This window comes from Takifugu rubripes, chromosome 19, assembly GCF_901000725.2.
Source record: "Takifugu rubripes chromosome 19, fTakRub1.2, whole genome shotgun sequence".
Taxonomy (NCBI): Eukaryota; Metazoa; Chordata; class Actinopteri; order Tetraodontiformes; family Tetraodontidae; genus Takifugu; species Takifugu rubripes.
The window spans coordinates 16,196,061-16,213,237 of record NC_042303.1 but is presented as its reverse complement, the minus strand read 5'-3'; the positions used below and the strand labels follow the sequence as shown (position 1 = coordinate 16,213,237).

General features: G+C 48.7%; 1 protein-coding gene across 2 annotated transcripts in view; it reads left to right on the top strand.

Moving 5' to 3' along the window:
* Positions 1 to 3,354: 3,354 nt before the first annotated feature.
* foxp4 (forkhead box P4) overlaps positions 3,355 to 17,177 on the top strand; it is a 73,506-nt gene continuing 59,683 nt past the window's right edge. For both annotated transcript variants that reach the window (XM_029826057.1, XM_029826058.1), the window contains exon 1: positions 3,355 to 3,949. The gene's annotated coding sequence lies outside the window, so the exon portion shown is untranslated. The remainder of the gene's footprint in view (positions 3,950 to 17,177) is intronic.

The window sequence follows — 17,177 nt, the reverse complement described above, 5'->3', positions numbered from 1 at the left end:
GACCTGCGGATGTTCTGACATGGACGCTGACAGAGTCCACACTTTCACTTTGACATTGAAGGACTCTTGAGATTGTATTTTTCATCATAACAACAGTCATGTGGACGTTTCACAGTTTAAAATGCACCTGTGGAAGAAGCAGGAAGTTAAATTGCACATTTTATGTCCCTGTATCCTGACACAGAGGCAGGTTTTATGTGACACTGTGAGTTACGGCGCAGTTGCGAAACCTAAATGCTGGCATGAAATCTCCATTTCCTTGTGACTAGAAGCCTAACGAAGACATCTGGAGTCCCGGTGTCTTAAAATGATCTTTATTTTTAGTGAAAGTCTAATCTTCGACTCTTTGATGAACAGCCCTACACGTTGAGTTATTCCTCTGCCTAAAATGCTAATAATTAGCATTAGCGCCATCGCTCTGGAGTTTATCTACTATAGTTAATGACTTATTTCATAAATTGGCATTCATACTATAGATATAGTCCATAGAAAAAGTATTTCTTTTTTAAACTTAATACACAAGATTCAGGCTATTTAGCTTGATTTTGAAGTCAAACTGGCAACTTGCAGGATTAATGTTGCAGAAGTGAAAATGAAAGCTCCCATTTTGATGAATCACCTTGTACAATTATCACTCTTTTTTTGGCGGGGGGGGGGGGGATTCGTGCCTGCCTCAGACCTCAGTGGCTGAATTACTCCACCCTGCAGTGTAATATCCCAGTTCAACTCCCAAAGACTGTGACTTAATTACAGTAGCGTTTTCCTACATCTCGATGAGAAGGTGCAGAATTACATCTAAACCATTTTCAGGCCACATGGGGTTTTTTCCTCATATAATCAAAAAAAATTGAAATATGTGATGTTAATTTTTTTAAGGGGGGATTTTCAAATGAAGTGCGTACTTGAGACATAGTGGGCCTGCGGTCGTCTCGGGCGCTCCCTACATGTGGGGAGCAGCGCGAGTGTGTGTTAACACAGCTTGTTAACACTTGCGCCACCGCTTTGGTCGGGGCTCCTTAATTATCCCCTTCCCAACTGAAGGCCGCGGCGAGGAGAAAGTAGCCCTAAACCCGTTTCACAAGCGCGTCTTTGTCGCTTTGCTCTAACGTGCGTGAGCTTCTCTGCCTGGCTGTGGGACGAGGAGCCATAAACATGTTTATGAAACATGCGCTAATGGGAAGCAGGTGTTGATTGTTGCTTGAAGATGTTTGCTAATGCACGTGCAGGTTAGCCTTTACAGTTAGCACGAGGGCAAAGGTCGGTGTTTATCGGTGTGTCTGCAGCTTCTGCATCAGACCTGGGAGGGTGTGGCGAGCCACACGGGCGGGGGTGCACGTGGCGTATCTGTTTGTTTGAGCGCCTATTAGCGGCCCTCCCACTTTGTCTTTGTTTGTAAACACGCTCGCTGGTATGAGCGAGAACCACGTACGCACGTTTGTGACTGTTTGGATGATTTCGTTTGTGGGTTAGTTTCCCGCTCTGGGTCTATTTATTTACCCGTGTGTGTGTGAGTGTGTGAGGCCTCCTCGGGTTTGATTCTCAGCGGCGTGGGGATTTGGCGGGGGGCTGTTTGTGTGTAAACATCGACGGCAGTAAGTTTTATTTCATTGTAGATTTATTTTACAACGCGCCTCTCAGACGGCTGCTAAAACGCTCCCTCGCCTCGCTCCCGCCGCCGCGTCAGCCCCCCTACAAACAAACAAGGCGCTTGTTTGTGCTGCGACTGATGTAGCAGCGGGGACGAATCCCCTCCATCACATAGAAACACAGGCAGGAACCGCTTCTTTCCGCCTGCGTTTAAAGGATCACATTGACTTATTGAAGTTAGTGGCGGGAGCTTTTTTTTCCTCATTTTTACCAGCACGGTGACACTGCGGGTGAGCACTCCCATATTTCTCTTTAATTAAGCCAGAGAAAAGCTTGTAGAACAGCCAACCCGGCTCATGTAGCCACTTATGTTTTAATTTAATTACCTGTCCACTTTCATAATTATTCCCCCTGATTAACAGGGGGAGAAGGGTTCCTAAACGCAACGGGGAGACGGGGGAGATTTTCTCCTTCCTCCCATAACAGGATGGAAGGTGCTGACTTCAGACGTCCAGGCCGGCTTCAGCCTGACCCGCTTCCATTCTTTCACCTATAGAATCCGTCCTGCTGCCAGCATCTGTCCGCCGGGGCGGCCGCGACGGTAAAGACGTCAACGGATGCGATATTTAAACGTTTGCTCCCTCATGAAAGAGGAAAAACCTCAGAACCAACCGTAAATCGATGACCGTTGATATCAGAAAACATGGAAAGACATTAATACTGATTAATAGATTAGAACATTAATAAGCCTCTGGTGGCCGGAGGAGATTTCTATATGTTTATGTCAGATAGATAGATAGATAGATAGATAGATAGATAGATAGATAGATAGATAGATAGATAGATAGATAGATAGATAGATAGATAGATAGATAGATAGATAGATAGATAGATAGATAGATAGATAGATAGATAGATAGATAGATAGATAGATAGATCATGACTGTGCTGTGATTTACTGCAGTCGTGATCTATGGACGGGGCTCTGATGGACCACCATCAATTCCCGGAGGTAACAGCTCAGATAGAGAAGAGAGGGGAGGCTGAATCCAAATTTAGTACCCAAGTCAATGACTTCTGGTCCCCCCCTTTATTTATTTATTTCATTATTTTATCATATATATATATTTTACGCTGACAGGTTTGACGTAAGCTCTGGATTTCATCACCGACAGCCGTCTCCATGGTGACGACGCTGTCAATTACTAAATGAATGTGGCGAATATCTGCTAATAAATCTCCAAAAGTGTCTGTCGGGATTCCAAAACACATAAAGGACGAGGGTGGCGTAAATTTTCCAATCAGGAGATCGATTCCACATTTCTGTTTTATTTACCAGATATCAGATAAATCTTTATTATGTGGACAGATCCAGAGTTTTCCTTCTCTTCCCATTATCAATATGAATTACATGAGGTGTTTTTTTTTTCAAGTTTGGGATCAATTTTAAATGTGTAACAGGCCACAAGTTAAGTCTGAGTGATCAGGGGTTTGTTTCTGACACCCAAACTCTGAGCAGGCCGACATCTGTTCCTCTCTGCCCCAACAATGGCACAACAGAGCCTGGATGCAAAAGAGGTCAAAAGATCAGTGCCTTCCCCATACAAAAGAGGGGGGGGGGGTGAGAGAGGGGGAGAGAGGGAGAGAGAGAGGGAGAGAGAGAACGAACGAGAGAGAGAGAAAGAGAGAGAGAGAGAGACGCTGCTCCCTCAAAACGCGCACCTGTTTTAGAGGCATTACGGTAGCGCAACAAACTGTCCCCCCGCAGCGCACACACACATACACACTCCACGCTCGTGTACACGCACACGCTCACACACAGTTACACGCCGCGCTGGTGATCCAAGCCTGCTCCACAGCGAACCAGCGAGCAACAGACGGGATGCCAAAAAGTAAGGATCGGAGGAGAGCTCGGTCGCGCTGAAGAAGCCTGTTTGAAGAGGCGGCGGAGGACGCGGACGCGGACGCGGACGCGAGCAAACAAGACGAGAAGCTGCGCCGGCTCTTCGCGGCAACTTGCGCACAGTGCCAGAGTTTTTAGCGGCAGTATTGTTCTGACTTCACTCCAGAGGGGCCACTCCGAGAGGAGAGGACGCACACAAAAGGGAAAAGGAAAGGACTAACGACCACGCTTTTGTCGTTTCCAGTAATGTTCCTGCGGTCTTAGCTCCAAGGTTTCTCTGTCTCTCTCTCCCCTCTGTGTTTCTTCACTTTTTTTTTTTTTTGAAATTTTTCCTGCTGCCGGGTTGTGCCCCCCTTTGTCGCCGTGAGACGCGCCGGGGGCTTGAGGAGCAGAAGCGGGCTGTCCACATGGTCCAACCACTGGCGTGAAAGTTGACTTCTTCAGAAAGCAAGAGAACAGGTTGATGCACACTTTCATTCCCCTCCTTTTTCAACTCTTCCCGTCTCTTTCTCGCCTCTCTGCTTCCACTCAAACTCTCCGAAATCGCACTTTCGCCGAAAAGCTCGAAGTTGCAGCAACGTGCGGGGAAACAAATCCGAGTGTGGCTGATAAGAGAGCGGAGAATTCCACCCTCGGAGTTTCCCTGTCAGCCTTCCCTCCGTCCGGGCTCCGCGCTCCCTTATCAACTTTGTAATTCCTCTTCTAAACACTTTCCAAAGCAAAAACGCGACTCTCTTTGGAGCGACCCGCAACTTTACGCGTGTAAATTAGACTCAGCCCTTCCCGGCCCAGTTGATTTGTTTACTTATTTATTTGTTTATTTTAAAAATATGAGATTTGTGCATTTATTCCGAGCTTGGCAACCCTCTGATGACAGTGGGTTGCCGTCTAAAGACGCGCTTGTCTTCGCTGCCGTGTCAACTCAGTTTTTCTCCCCTCGCAGGTTCGGATTATTCTCGGGGGCGCCCAAGTTGACTCCTGCGCGCCCGTTAATAACCCTTATTGAGGGATTTGATAGTAAACACCAGCGTGGCTTATGTGGTGATAATTTTACACGCGTCTGCTTTGTCGTCGCCGTGCAGCGAAATTAAAAATCACCAGCGCGGAAACGTTTTCGTGTGAGGTTGTTTTAAACCGACACGAGGCCTCAAACTCAACTCAGGAGCCTTTTTTTTTAGGTCAGAGGATCGTTTCTGCCTTTTTCTTTACTCCTTTGTGGAATCAGCGCTGATTTGATGTGATTCGACGCGTAAACTTTGTAGATTAATCAGCGGGGAAAATGTTCGTTTTTCGTTTTTAAAAAAAAAAAAAATTTACGCAGAGACGATCTGTGGCTGAAATTCTGAAGCCTCGCTGCGTTTTTGAACTGTGGAGTGTGTTGTCGGGAAACAGGCGCACCCTGACATGTCAGACTTTTAGGAAAAAATTAGAATTAATAAGAAATAAAAACGAGCTCGGGTTTAGACCCGTAATCCGCGAAAGGGCAAAAATTGTGGCTGCGTCAAGATGCAGGTTTTTATATCTTTCTATGAACATAAAAACTGCACAATTTAATAGTGTCGGGCCACACTTTCCCCTCACGTTTGCTCCCTCCCGGAGAGCCCGTTTCAGGGACAGATCCTTTAAAAGTTGCTGCTTTTATTTGCGACCGTCGACCATTTTCACACAGCCGCTGAAAGCGAAGTTGCTCTTTTTCTTTCCTTCCTCCGCCCTGGAAGTCAAACTGCTTCCATCAAAGCTCCCAGGCGTCGTTCACAACATCCTCGCCTGTCAGATGGACTCCGGATCACATCTGACCAAAAAAAAAAAGAGAGAGAGAAATAGGGAGAGATGAACTGACAATTAATTGCTGTTCGTTGTCTGTCAGCCAGAGAAAAGCGCACAGGCCGTGTGGCGCGCACCCTGACACGGGCATTATTGCCCCGTGATTGATGGGCGCCGGGGCATTTGGAATAATTAATTTTATTTACTGTCCCCCCCCCCCTCCTGTTGTGTCCCCCCCACCCACACACACACCCCCTCCCGCCCTCTGTGCTGGCATTTTGGCGACGCGATGACACACTTTTAATTGCTCTTTAATAGAAGATCCAGCTGGGATGAAGCAGATCTTCATCACGTTTTATGACCTTGTCACGTTTCTGCTCTCAGCCACGAAATCAGCTGTTTCCAGTCAAATCTTCCCAAAATAATTCTTTATAAAAGACGCTTATGTGATGAACCTGAATTATAAATGAAGGGTGATAAAAGGCCGCGCTTTAACACTCACTATTTCCACCTCCTCTTGTAAATGCAGGCAAATATTTATTTTGAATTAAAATAGAAGGTGGATGTATTTAATTTATTAATGAATTTCATGTTGACATAATTCGGAGGCGCTGACAGCAGCTGTCAGCCCTGATCCCAACATTTTGTCGACAGAATACTCGTCGCCGCTGGATTATTGGGGCCGGAATCTCGACAAACTAACGATCCGCGCAGGCTTCGCCCGCGCCTTTATTCATTTTTCTCTGTTGTTGAATCTCTCTTCGGTAACGGCGGCGTCTCGGGAGCTCCGAATGGGTCGTTTCCAATAAAACGCAGCGCTGTAATTTTCTTTTCAAGGTTTTGTAAATGGAACCAGGACGGCGCACGAAAGAGACGGCCGCGTTTATGGACTCGCAGCAGCCGGCGCGGCGCTGTCCTTTGCGTCTCATTCACGAGCCATCACATCAGTGACAAGCTTTTCACGCACGTAGAATAGAAGCGGCGGCGGCGGAGCGCGTGAGAGGCAGGAGCAGAGATTTGGGATAAGGGAGCGAGCGCGGGACGCCGAGGGTGCAGAGGCAGGTTGTCTGTCGGCTCCTGCGTCTGTTGACACTTAAAAAAAAAAGGCTTTCTTCTTCTTCTCCTCCTTCCCTCCCCCACACTTTTAATTGTTTGATTCTCATGTGCTGCTGGTGTGTTCTTAGATGTTCTGGAATACTGCTCCTCCGGTCCATCCCTGCGTTCTGTCTGACTCGTGTCAGGTGTGAGATGAGACGGGCAATAATGGCTGGGAATCTAAAACCCCTTCAGCAGGATTAAAAGCCAGCGATATGATTGTGTTGCTCCATAAACTCACTCAGAGAGTCCTTATACCTCCAGCATGAGCGCACGTGAGCATACGTGTCTATGCTGTGTGTGTGTGTGTGTGTGTGAGTGCTTTTCCCTCCATTCACCTGTCCTGCCAGAGTGAAATGGACAGTGTTTGAAGTTTAAAACGTCCCGAGTGTCGGCGGCGTTGATGGCTCGTCCGTGCGTCTCTCTTCATTAAAGCCCTCCTGCTATCCCAAACCCACAAGTCTGAGTGGGCTTCTGCCTCCAAAGTGATGTTGAAGAGCAGCGGCGTGCGACTGTGCCGCGCGTGTGTTGGTTTGACCTGCGGTCCGCACTCGCCGCTTTACTTGGAGATCGGCACTCAGCGCGTTAGCTGTTTAAAAGCTGAAACGGTTAAATCGTCGATATCCTTTCGATTGGTTCGGAGAAAATGCAAAAATGTTCCCCTTAAAGGAGCCAAAGTGCATTTTTAGATGGAGTTATTTTTAAACCTGGCCGTCCTGGAGCGCTCGCTCTCGTGCACTTTATTGTGTGCTGGGCTTGTTGAAATGGGAAAACATGCTGGATGAGAAAATAATGTTGTCGTAATGATACGATTCCAGTGAAACGGGCCACGTTTACATTTATATGCTGTTAGAATTAAAGAAGCGCGGCCATCGGGCGGTCGGGGGAGCGACTGGAGGGGTCGCCGGTGGTGCGAGGGAACGCCGTGACGGGAACTTTCTGCTGTGATTGAGTGAGCGGTGAAACTGTGGCGGCGTTTCGGACCGAGGCCTGATTGTGTTAGTTTTTCTAAATTAGCTTGTTACGCGGGCCGGCCTGCAGCTAACCGGGCCGTGTTTGGTTGAGGGTCGTGGGCGGTACGTTGCAGAGAACATCTGGAGGAGCTCCGGTCTGTGTTCCACCTGTGTGAGGGGAGCCGCTCTTGTCTTGTGTCACCCTCTGAGCACTGTTGCCCGAGCGGCTGCTGCTGCCGCTCGCTGCTCAGCCCTCCGTCTCTAGAAACCTACGTGCCCGTCCTGCGCGGTGATTAAATCCAGCTCGCCGGCGCTCGCGTCTCCGTGTGTCAGCTGAGCGTTTCCTGTCGGTTCCTGCGTGTTCCGCTGGGCTTTTTGAGATGTTCCTCTGGCCCCATTAACAGCTGATGGATGTGAGAAGGAGTGACCTAACTGCTCGAGGCGGAAGAGGCTGTTTCCTATAGGCGGGGAGGGGAAAAGGGAAGCCGGAGAGATATAACAGAGGCTGGTGGAAATGAGCGAGCGAGGCTTTGTGGGCGTCGGTCTTTATAGCTGAGGAAGCATTAGATCAGTGTCTCCAGAGCGCGCCCGGCACCTGAGGCCGTGGCGGGCGCCGGAGGAGGGCCGCGGCCACGGAGGCTCTGCTGCAGGGGGAGCAGATCTGAAGCTGAGTCTGAGCCGGCCCGAACACACAGGACGGCCCACAGACGCCGCCGAGAACCCTCCGGAACGCCCGTGGCGTGCACTGACAGTGCATCCTCGCCGCTCCTCCTGTCCCCCGCTAACTCCGCGTCGCCTCTGACAGCTGTATTTGTGTTATGGATTTTCCTTCACTCCGCTCCGTCTCCCGTTCCTTCACCCCCCCCCCCCCCCCCGCCTCCCTCCTTCTCGGTAGTCGGCTCCCTTCCCCTCCGTCGCCTCCACCCTGTGACCTTTTGTAAGCACTTCATCAGAGAGCGGTTGGTGTTTTCTAAAACGCCGCGACAAACTGACAGGGCAGCCGTCAATCGAAGCCGGGAGGGAAGCGAGGGAGCACATCAGTGGAAGGGCCGGCCCGCAACAACAATGTGGCCAAAGTTTCTGCGGCGTGGCTTTAATGTGTATTGAATGGGACGTGAAGGGTGGGTGACAGCTGGGAGGCGCGAGAGCGCTAGCAACGTGCGCAGGCACACCGATGCGCGCGCGCTTTTTTGTGGTGCACATTTCGCAAACGGACCGTAGAGGAGCCGCTCCAAGGCCGGCTCGTCCTGTCGCCGCAGGAAAATGTGGAGTGGAGGAACGAGAGGGGCGGGGGTGCACGAGGTCCACGCCGGTCCGACATCTTTTCACAACTCATGTATCGTCATTTTTTTGCTGGATTTTCCTCAGAATATATGAATTCTTTCAAGCAGCTGGCGTTAAAACGTCATGCCAGGAAATTAGCAATGCAGGCCTGCTGCCCCAGACTGGGAAGCTAATCACCATTTAAATGCATCTCATTATGCTTTTTAATCCGTAAAGTATCTGGGATGTTGGCTAACACGGACGCCAGAGCGTCGGTGTGTGCTGCTCTTTTATGGTATTAGTATTTATGGTATTAGTTCCGGGGGACATGGGATGCCTGCTTAACTATTAGCATGTGAAGCGCCGCGAGATGATCCACCCAGCGCCAGGACGAGCTGTTAACCACTGTTAAACCAAATCACAATAGGCAGCCTGCGCCAGAGCGGATTGAAGGAGTTTATAAATCACTCGCTCGTGCCTTCGATGCAAAATTTTTTTGAGTAAAAACATGGAAACTTTGTAGAAGAAAAAGCTCATTTTTATATGGTTGTAATGAATAAGATGTTAGCATAAAGCTGCCGGTTTTCTCCACAGCGTGGCTTCCATAGAGGCCCTTAGTGGGAGGGGGGACAGGCAGGTTGCTGTTCTACTTGTACTCTAATTCAGTGTGTATGTGTGTGTGTGTGTGTGTGTGTGTGCGTGACGAGCCACAATTAACTGTCAATCAGCCGGTGACCCTCCACCTCTCTCCTCCGACAGAATTCCTCAGGTTTTAGGTTTTGTTTTTCAGACAGCTGTCGGAGCAGAAGAAAAGCAAACAGGTCGTCGCGCTCTCGCTGGCGAGTTTGTGTGTGTGTGTGTGTGTGTGTGAGAGAGAGAGAGAGTGTTTTTTTAAATTTTTGTTACATATTTCACCCTTCTGGAGGAAAACAAGCTCTGCCTCCTTATTTTCACACATAGACTCCAAACAACAAAAACCTTTCCCAGAGTAATGTTGCTTCGTTTTTTTGTGCTTTGTTCCGTCTCAGCTCTGTGGCTGCTCGCCGGGCGTTGAAACTCTCTCTCACACACACACACACACACACACACACACACACATACACATACACGGCTGTGTGTGGTGGGCATTGTTGACCAAAAGACATCTGCCACTAGATTATACCCAGCTGTTATCTGAATAATTGTGTAATCCCCCACCCCTGCCTCCCCCCCCCCCCCATCCTTCCCTGGCTCACCCATCTTGTCACCCCGACACCCCGTCTTCCTCCGGCCCAGGAGAGGTGAGCGATGGGTCTCTTTTCTGGGCTGTTTATGAGGGTGTACGTGGTCACTGGTCATTGTCTGACATTTGTAGAAGGATTTGAGCGGCCTTCCAACCCCCCCCCACCGCCCCCGCCCCCCCCCCCCCCCACCGCCCCCCCTCCCTCTGCCTCTCCTCCCCGTGGCTCTCGGGGAAATAAAAGTAGCCTAATCCTGCCAGATCAAGATTGCTGTCCACCACAGCTTTACCAGCCTGTGAATTAAAGCCAGCTCTCATGTTCCTGAGGAGAGATGTATGTGTGTGTTTGTGTGTGTGTGTGTGTGTGTGTGTTTGCCTTTGAAGAAGTGTGTAAGCCTGTTTTTCAAGCAAAATGTTGATCGCGAAGGGAGCGAAAGCTGAAAAAGGCCAGTAAAAGAGAGCAGCAACAGGCTGCGTGTGATCCTGTTCTAATACGTTTATTACCAGATTTCATGTTAATTGAAAAAAGAAAACACACTTTTGCTGCTTTTTCATTTTACACAAACGGCTTCGCTGACTGACGTCGGTGCATCGATTCAAGTTTTGAAAATTAACAAAAGTCGTTGTTTTTCCTTTAACAATTAATTGAAATGTTTTTCCAGATTAACAGACTGGAGGAAACTGTCACACACTCGCCGTCACACACTCGCCGTCACACACTCGCCATCACACACTCGCCATCACACACTCGCCAACACACACTCGCCACGTGATGTTTAAACATTTTATAATAAGACATGTATGCAAACCTTTTTGTAGTTTTTGTCTTTTTAAATTTGGATTTCCTTTTTTGCGGCTCAGCACACACACACACACACACACACACACACACACACACGCACACAGAGGCAAGTACGTCAGTGGTTGGTTGGAAAATGTTCTTCTCCCTGTTGGATCTTCCAGAGTCGCTCTGTGAAGGCATCCCCCCCCCCCCATCACACACACACACACACACACTCCTCTTCCTCTCTCCTTGTCATGCTGTTGTCTCTAATTATTACAGCTCTGTGTTCCATCAGGCTCTTCATTACATCCAAACTGCCATCACAGTTTACCTCCAATATTTGCAGCCTCTCCTCGGGCCTCGTTTCAGTGGGAATTATTTATTCAGCGCGCCTGAAATGACACGAGCCATCCTGAGGTTTATTAACACTTCCCTCGTCGCTACAGAGACTAAACTACATTTTCGGTGAATCATCGGGAGTGAAAATAAGACAAATATATAAGGCGGAAGTTAAAACGCTGTCGTTGTGCAGACAATTGAATTATTCCCCTGAATGTTGTTTATTCTTTTCTCTTTTTTTGCCGCTCAAAAAGGTTGGACAGCTAAAACTGTCCCTGGGTCAGTCACACACAGCAGCTGGGCCATGAGACACTGCAGCTCAACCTGTTACTGCCTCTTTTCCCTTTAAGTATTGAGGATCCTTGCGTGATATAGAAAGCAGATTTTTCTTTTTATATTAGTTTGAACTGTTGCCCTTTGGGGTTCTTCTATTTGCCGGCAGGAAAACGCCCGTTTGGCCACAGAAGGTCATTATTGTCGCGCGCAACCTGTGGCTCTAATCAGCAACTTCTCCTGCTGCAGGTTTTCCAATTGTCTAAAGGTCAGCTGGGACCGGTGCGTTAGCCTTGGCTAGCGGTTGACATAGATGAGGGAGGGGACTCAGAAGTAGAGAAGTAGAGAAGAAAGGGGGGCCGGAGGGAGGGTGGGTGGGTGGCGGCGAAGCCTTGGCATGCTCCGTGGTGTCAGGCAGCCATTCAGCTTCTGGGGCCTTTGTGCGAAACTTTGCTGAGGGCCGGGTTTGGGTTGGAGCAGCTTCCCTCGGGGGAGGTTCGCTCTCACAGAGTGGGTGGAGGGCTTTTTGGGGGGGGGGGGGGGGGGGGAGAAGGCAGAGAAAATGAGGATGAGGGAGCGAGCTGGCCTGCCGGGCCTTCAGGCGCTGATCTAAGAAACACGAGTCGCGGCTCACGCCCCCTCCTTTAGCCCTCCATTTTTCCCCTCTCACTCCCTCCATTCTCTTCCTGTCTGTGGTTATTAACATAAGTCTGCATTAGCGGAACAGCGGCCGGGTCCATTTTCCGCTAATGAGGGAAGGTGCTGGATGGTGACCTCCAGTCATGAGGTCAAGTTCACCCTGAGCAGGTGTAATTCTCTTCGCCCTCAGCCCAAACTCATGACTGCACCCTTGGGACGCGGGGTGGGGGGTGGGGGTGTGGGGCGGGCATTCATCCTTAATTTCAGTCTCTCATCCCCGCTCTCTCGTCCCTCTCCCTCGTCCCCCTTCCTCCCACAGGGTTAATGGAAAGGGAAATTGATAGTTCTGTGCGGTAAATTGTGGCTTTGAGAATTCTCTGTCTCTGGCGGAGAGAGAGATGAGACGGAGAGATGGAGAAAAGACCCCCGACACGTCTGATTGGCTGATGAGGCCGGTGTTGATTGGCTTATGACGGGTCTGACGTTGCCAGAGGGGCCCTTCTAATCATCCAAATCATTATCCAATCAGAGACACTCAACATAGCAATCCCTAACCTCGCCTGTCCTTCCTTCCTTCCTTCCTTCCCTTCCTTTCCTTCCTCCTTTCCCTTCCCTTGCTCACCAATCCTCCCGCGCCTCCCCGAGGACTCGGAGATGGACAGATGAGCCGAGTCCGCCGTATCTGTTCGGTTCTGCTCGGCTGCTCGCTGGAGTAGAGAGAGACAAAGTTACATTCCACCGATGGCGGCGCTGAATGGACTCTCCGCCTCCTTCTCTCCTTCAAGAGGGGCTTTTCTCTCCCAGGGGCAGCGCTTTATAATTAGTCTCCTTCCAGAAATAGAAAACTAGTTTTCTGAGGTGAAGTCGCTCCGATGTGTCGAGTTTAGAGCCACAAATCGAACAGACGGAAGCCAAACGTCACATAGGTGTTTAGTAAAAGGACTATTTTTAAAGATCGGATTTGAAACGTTGGTTTTTCCCTCATCTTTTGTTTTCGCCACTCTGCGTTTCCACCCCTCCCCCCCCCCCCCCCCCCCCCCCGTCCGTTAATGAGAACGTGTTAACGAGAAAGGAAGATCTATTGGGTACGGCACGATTTATCAGAAAGGCAGAGGTTTGCAGAAAAGGGGGAAAAAGAAGACGGGGGCCCTTCAAAGAAGTCCTATTCTTGTGGTTGTGAATGTTTGATGAGACAGTGAAAAGTTCCTCCTCTAACGTCATGGTGTCTGAACAGAACCGTTCTAATCACGCCGCGCCCAGAAAAAAAATGACTTCCAACCCGATTTAATTAACTGATAAGAAACGGCTTCAAATTAATTTTTCAAGGATGTAAGATTTTGATTAAGAAACTCCTAAAAGAAATAGACGAATAATCAATTTTTTAATCAACTTACTCAAATGGCGACTGGTTAATATGATAATTCTGGCAATTAGGGCAAATATTGTCAAGCAGCAGTTTCTATGCATCATGTTGAAGGAATTAAAATATCTCCACATCTAATTATCACGCTGATTTCATTTTTTTGTGTGGCCACCTCTCAATTTTATCATTTGTTCCTTCTTGAAATGAGAACTGGAAAAGTATAATAGGATGAAACTTTTGTAACCTGAATGGAGCTTTTCACACCCGCCCTGATTGGATGGATTTTTAGGAAAGGCTAAAAGGAGTCGCGGCGAATAATTCCGCCGGTTTTACACGCGGAGGAGATGGAACTTTAATTTAGAACATCTCTTTGATTTGGTCAGCCGATTAAAGCGGCTTATCGCTGGCGGCTTCCCTCTTATTCATTAGCAGGTAGCCCTGAAATGGGCGCCAATGTGCCAAGTTTCAAATCATCATTTCAGCTGGGGGGGGATTGTGCTTTGATTGAAGGGGGGGAGGATTTAAGGCTGCTCCGATGTGTGTGCGTGCATTTATACGAGGGTCTGTGTGTTTCGCTAATTGGACAGGTATTGTAGTGGAGGTGAAGAGGGGCCAGTTAAAGAGGGAGAAGGGAGTGCAGAGAGAGTGGAGGTGGTTGGGGTTGGGGTGGGGTGGGGGGGGCTGGGGATTTATGAGAGCAGCAGTTCCTTACTTCAAAAGAAGGCTTACGGATTGGACAAATACTAAATCCGCTCACATACCACTGCAAAACCACACACTCCACATTCACATACAGTGGCTCTTTAGCCTCTCATGAGATGAATATCCATCCCCTGTCCCACTGCTCCCTCTCTCCCTCTCTCCCTCTCTCCCTCTCTGTGTCTCCTCTTCATCCTTCATTTCCCGCCTGCCCAATATCAGTCAGGTTGTGCATTCAGAGGGAAATATTGACAAAGCGTTTTGGAGAGATTTAATTATATGCTGCTCTTATGATACATGATGTTTCTGTCTGGCTGCTGCCACTCTCTCTCTCTCTCTCTCTCTCACACACACACACACACACTCTCACATACGCATGCACGCACACACTGATCAGCTGAATAGGTATTCTTGGCACAAACCCCTGTATTGAGCATACATTTTCAATTAGCAAAACGCATTAGCAAAACTTGGCATTTGTTGTTGTTTTGCCCCCCTCCCTCCTTGCTCAGAATTAATGGTTTTGAAATGCTAATTAGCGGGTAATTTAATTTCAAAAGGCCTCAATTAACAGCAGCGTTGTGGACACGAGGAAGTTAAGCAGCGTAATCTAATTTGCATTAGTAACAAGCAGGGAGTAATTAGTCTCTAATTAGCCACTTCAGACCGCACTTGTGTTTACTTTCCTAATGAAGTGGAGGGGCTTTTTTTACAGGGAAGCCTTTATGAACGTATGTGCTCGTGCGTGTGTGTGTTTGGCACCAGAGGGAGAATGGCATAAGGCTTACAGTTCAGCTTCTCGTGCACACACGCGCACCCCCGCTGCACACACACACACACATACACACGCACACACACACACACACACACACAGGCAGACCTCTTCGGTTGATGCGAACAAGCCCGCACTTCCAGTCCTCAGTCCCCTGAAACATGTTTTACGAGCTCACTTACGTGCACCACAAGGGACAGATCGAGTGTTTGAAGGGGCTAATCTCGATGTTTCTCATGGTATTTGATTTTTTTTTTTCCCTTTTTGAGTGTTGCAATAGCGTGCAATATTTCCATATTTCCCATTTTTGTACATGCGAGCTCCTGCCGCCGTCCTTCCAGATTAGATTTCTTTGCACTGGGAGCTGAGGCTGTTTTGTTTGAATGATGACGTTACGGCCGTGGTTGCTGGCCGACCCGACGCCGGGTTTATTTCTGGGATACGGTTGCTTGTGTTGACAACGTAGCAAAACAGACGGGAGGAGGAGAAATCTGAATAGATGAATGGAGAGATGGATCAACAGCCTCATAGCCCACTGCCACCCCCCCAACACACACACACACACACATTTTATTGCTTTTAAACAGTCGGATTTGACTCGTTTTGGATGAATATGTCCTAAAATACTGAACTGTAACTTTGGAATGTTTTTCATTCACTAGTGGAAAACAAAAGGCTTCCTCTTGGAGTTTTGGAGAAGGGCGAGCGGCGGAGTGAGGTTTTTGGGGAGGGGGGGGGGGGGCAAGCAGCTGCCCTATTAGCCCAAATCTGTTGTTAGGGAGAGGTGGAGGGGCAGTTGGAGCAACACAGCCACTGAATTTCCACAAAGGAAACACACTGTTTTCACGACTTTGTGTTTTGGGAACGTTGTATCCTCAGATCACGTCAAAATGAATGTTCAGTTTAACCCCTAACATATTTTTGTTGGAGCATTTTACCCACAATCTAGTGCAAAGGACTACAGGGACCGTGGGGACCCTATTAGCTGACAGCCGCTCTGATGTGAAGGCGTTTCTTTTAAGGCTTTTCCTCAGCTGTCCCAGGGAATAATAAGAGAGGTCAGAAAGTTGGGCGACTTCCTGCTGCAGAGGCAGGGTCAGAGTGTTGGTTGGCAGAAGTCGACAGCGCTCTGAAGCCTTAGCTACACACACACACACACACACACACACAATGGTAGAACACGTGAGATTTATAGACGTTAAGAGCAGAAGCTGGACAGAATTCAATAAATACAATGAATGCAGTAATTATGAGCCTGTTTAGACGATGACCTCTACCTCATATGCAGCTTTAGCGGCGCGAGCGTCTACCTGTACGCGCGCACAAACAGTTAAACGCATCTAAAAATAGCCAGCCGGTTTACAAATGAGCTGACCTGCATGTTGGCCTTGCTCTCAGATAGGTTCACACCCCCACCGGGATGCATAAATCACAATGGACGTGCATATTCATGAGCATCTGAGGAGCTGGGATAAGTGTGCGTCCGTGTGTGTGTGTGTGTGTGTGTGTTTGTATCGGTCACTGATGCTCAGTTAAGTGCTTTTTATTTAGCTGAGTTAAAGTTAGGGATGGTGGACGGGACTCTGGCTTTTTTCAATGCAGAGAGAGCAAGAAGGCAGAAAAAGGAAGATCCCTTAACTGTTCTCAGCCCCTTTTATAGTGGCATCCAGGGATTTCACATCACATTAATGGGACCTAGACGACCCCACATGTCTGGTGTCCCTCTGGATAGGAGTTGTTTTCGGTCTTGGATCTCTGCCTGATGTGTGTGTATGTGCGCATTAACCTCCTCTTGTTTTATGGACTCATGCATTGCTGTGGATCTCGCTGCTGTTAAATTAATTTACACACTGCTCACACATGCTTGCCAAAGCGCCCCCCCCCCCCCCCCACTTCTCCTCTCTCTCTGTCCTTCTTCCTCGGGTCTGAAGACAGAGCAGAAATTGCCCATTGAGGTAAATAAATTACTTCCATCGATCGCTGTAGTTGAAGAGTGACTTTATCACAGTTTGACTCATCCAGATACACCTCAGCCTGTGACACAAGGTTTTTATAACCCCGTGTGCATGTTGGCGTTCAGTATCAAATCTATCTGATAAGTATCTGGACATTAAACACTTGGTGCTCGTATACGCTTGCCGAAGAGTGTGTGTACGCGCGTGTGTGTGTGCTTCTATTCGACTTTATCTCTGTCATGTTAGCCACCAGCCCAGGTCACTGATCGCTGCACCCACCTCAGTGATGTGTCGGCTTGAATGTGTGTTATCTAATGCGCCCCCCTCTCCCGAAAAAACCCAGGCACCTCTTGACCCTCGTGCCCTACATGTCACTTTGGGGAACGAGGGTAAAAGTTCAGCAAAAGCCGGGAGGGCATTCGCAGCATTCATGCTGTTTTAATAGCTGCCGCGCCGCCGCCGCTGCGGAGGCCAAGGAGCCGCCGTTAAAAAGGAAGGATTTGGAAAAAGAAAAGGCCTCATCTGTTTGTGTTAAACAGTGGAAGAAGTGACCACTGAGGCAAATGAGC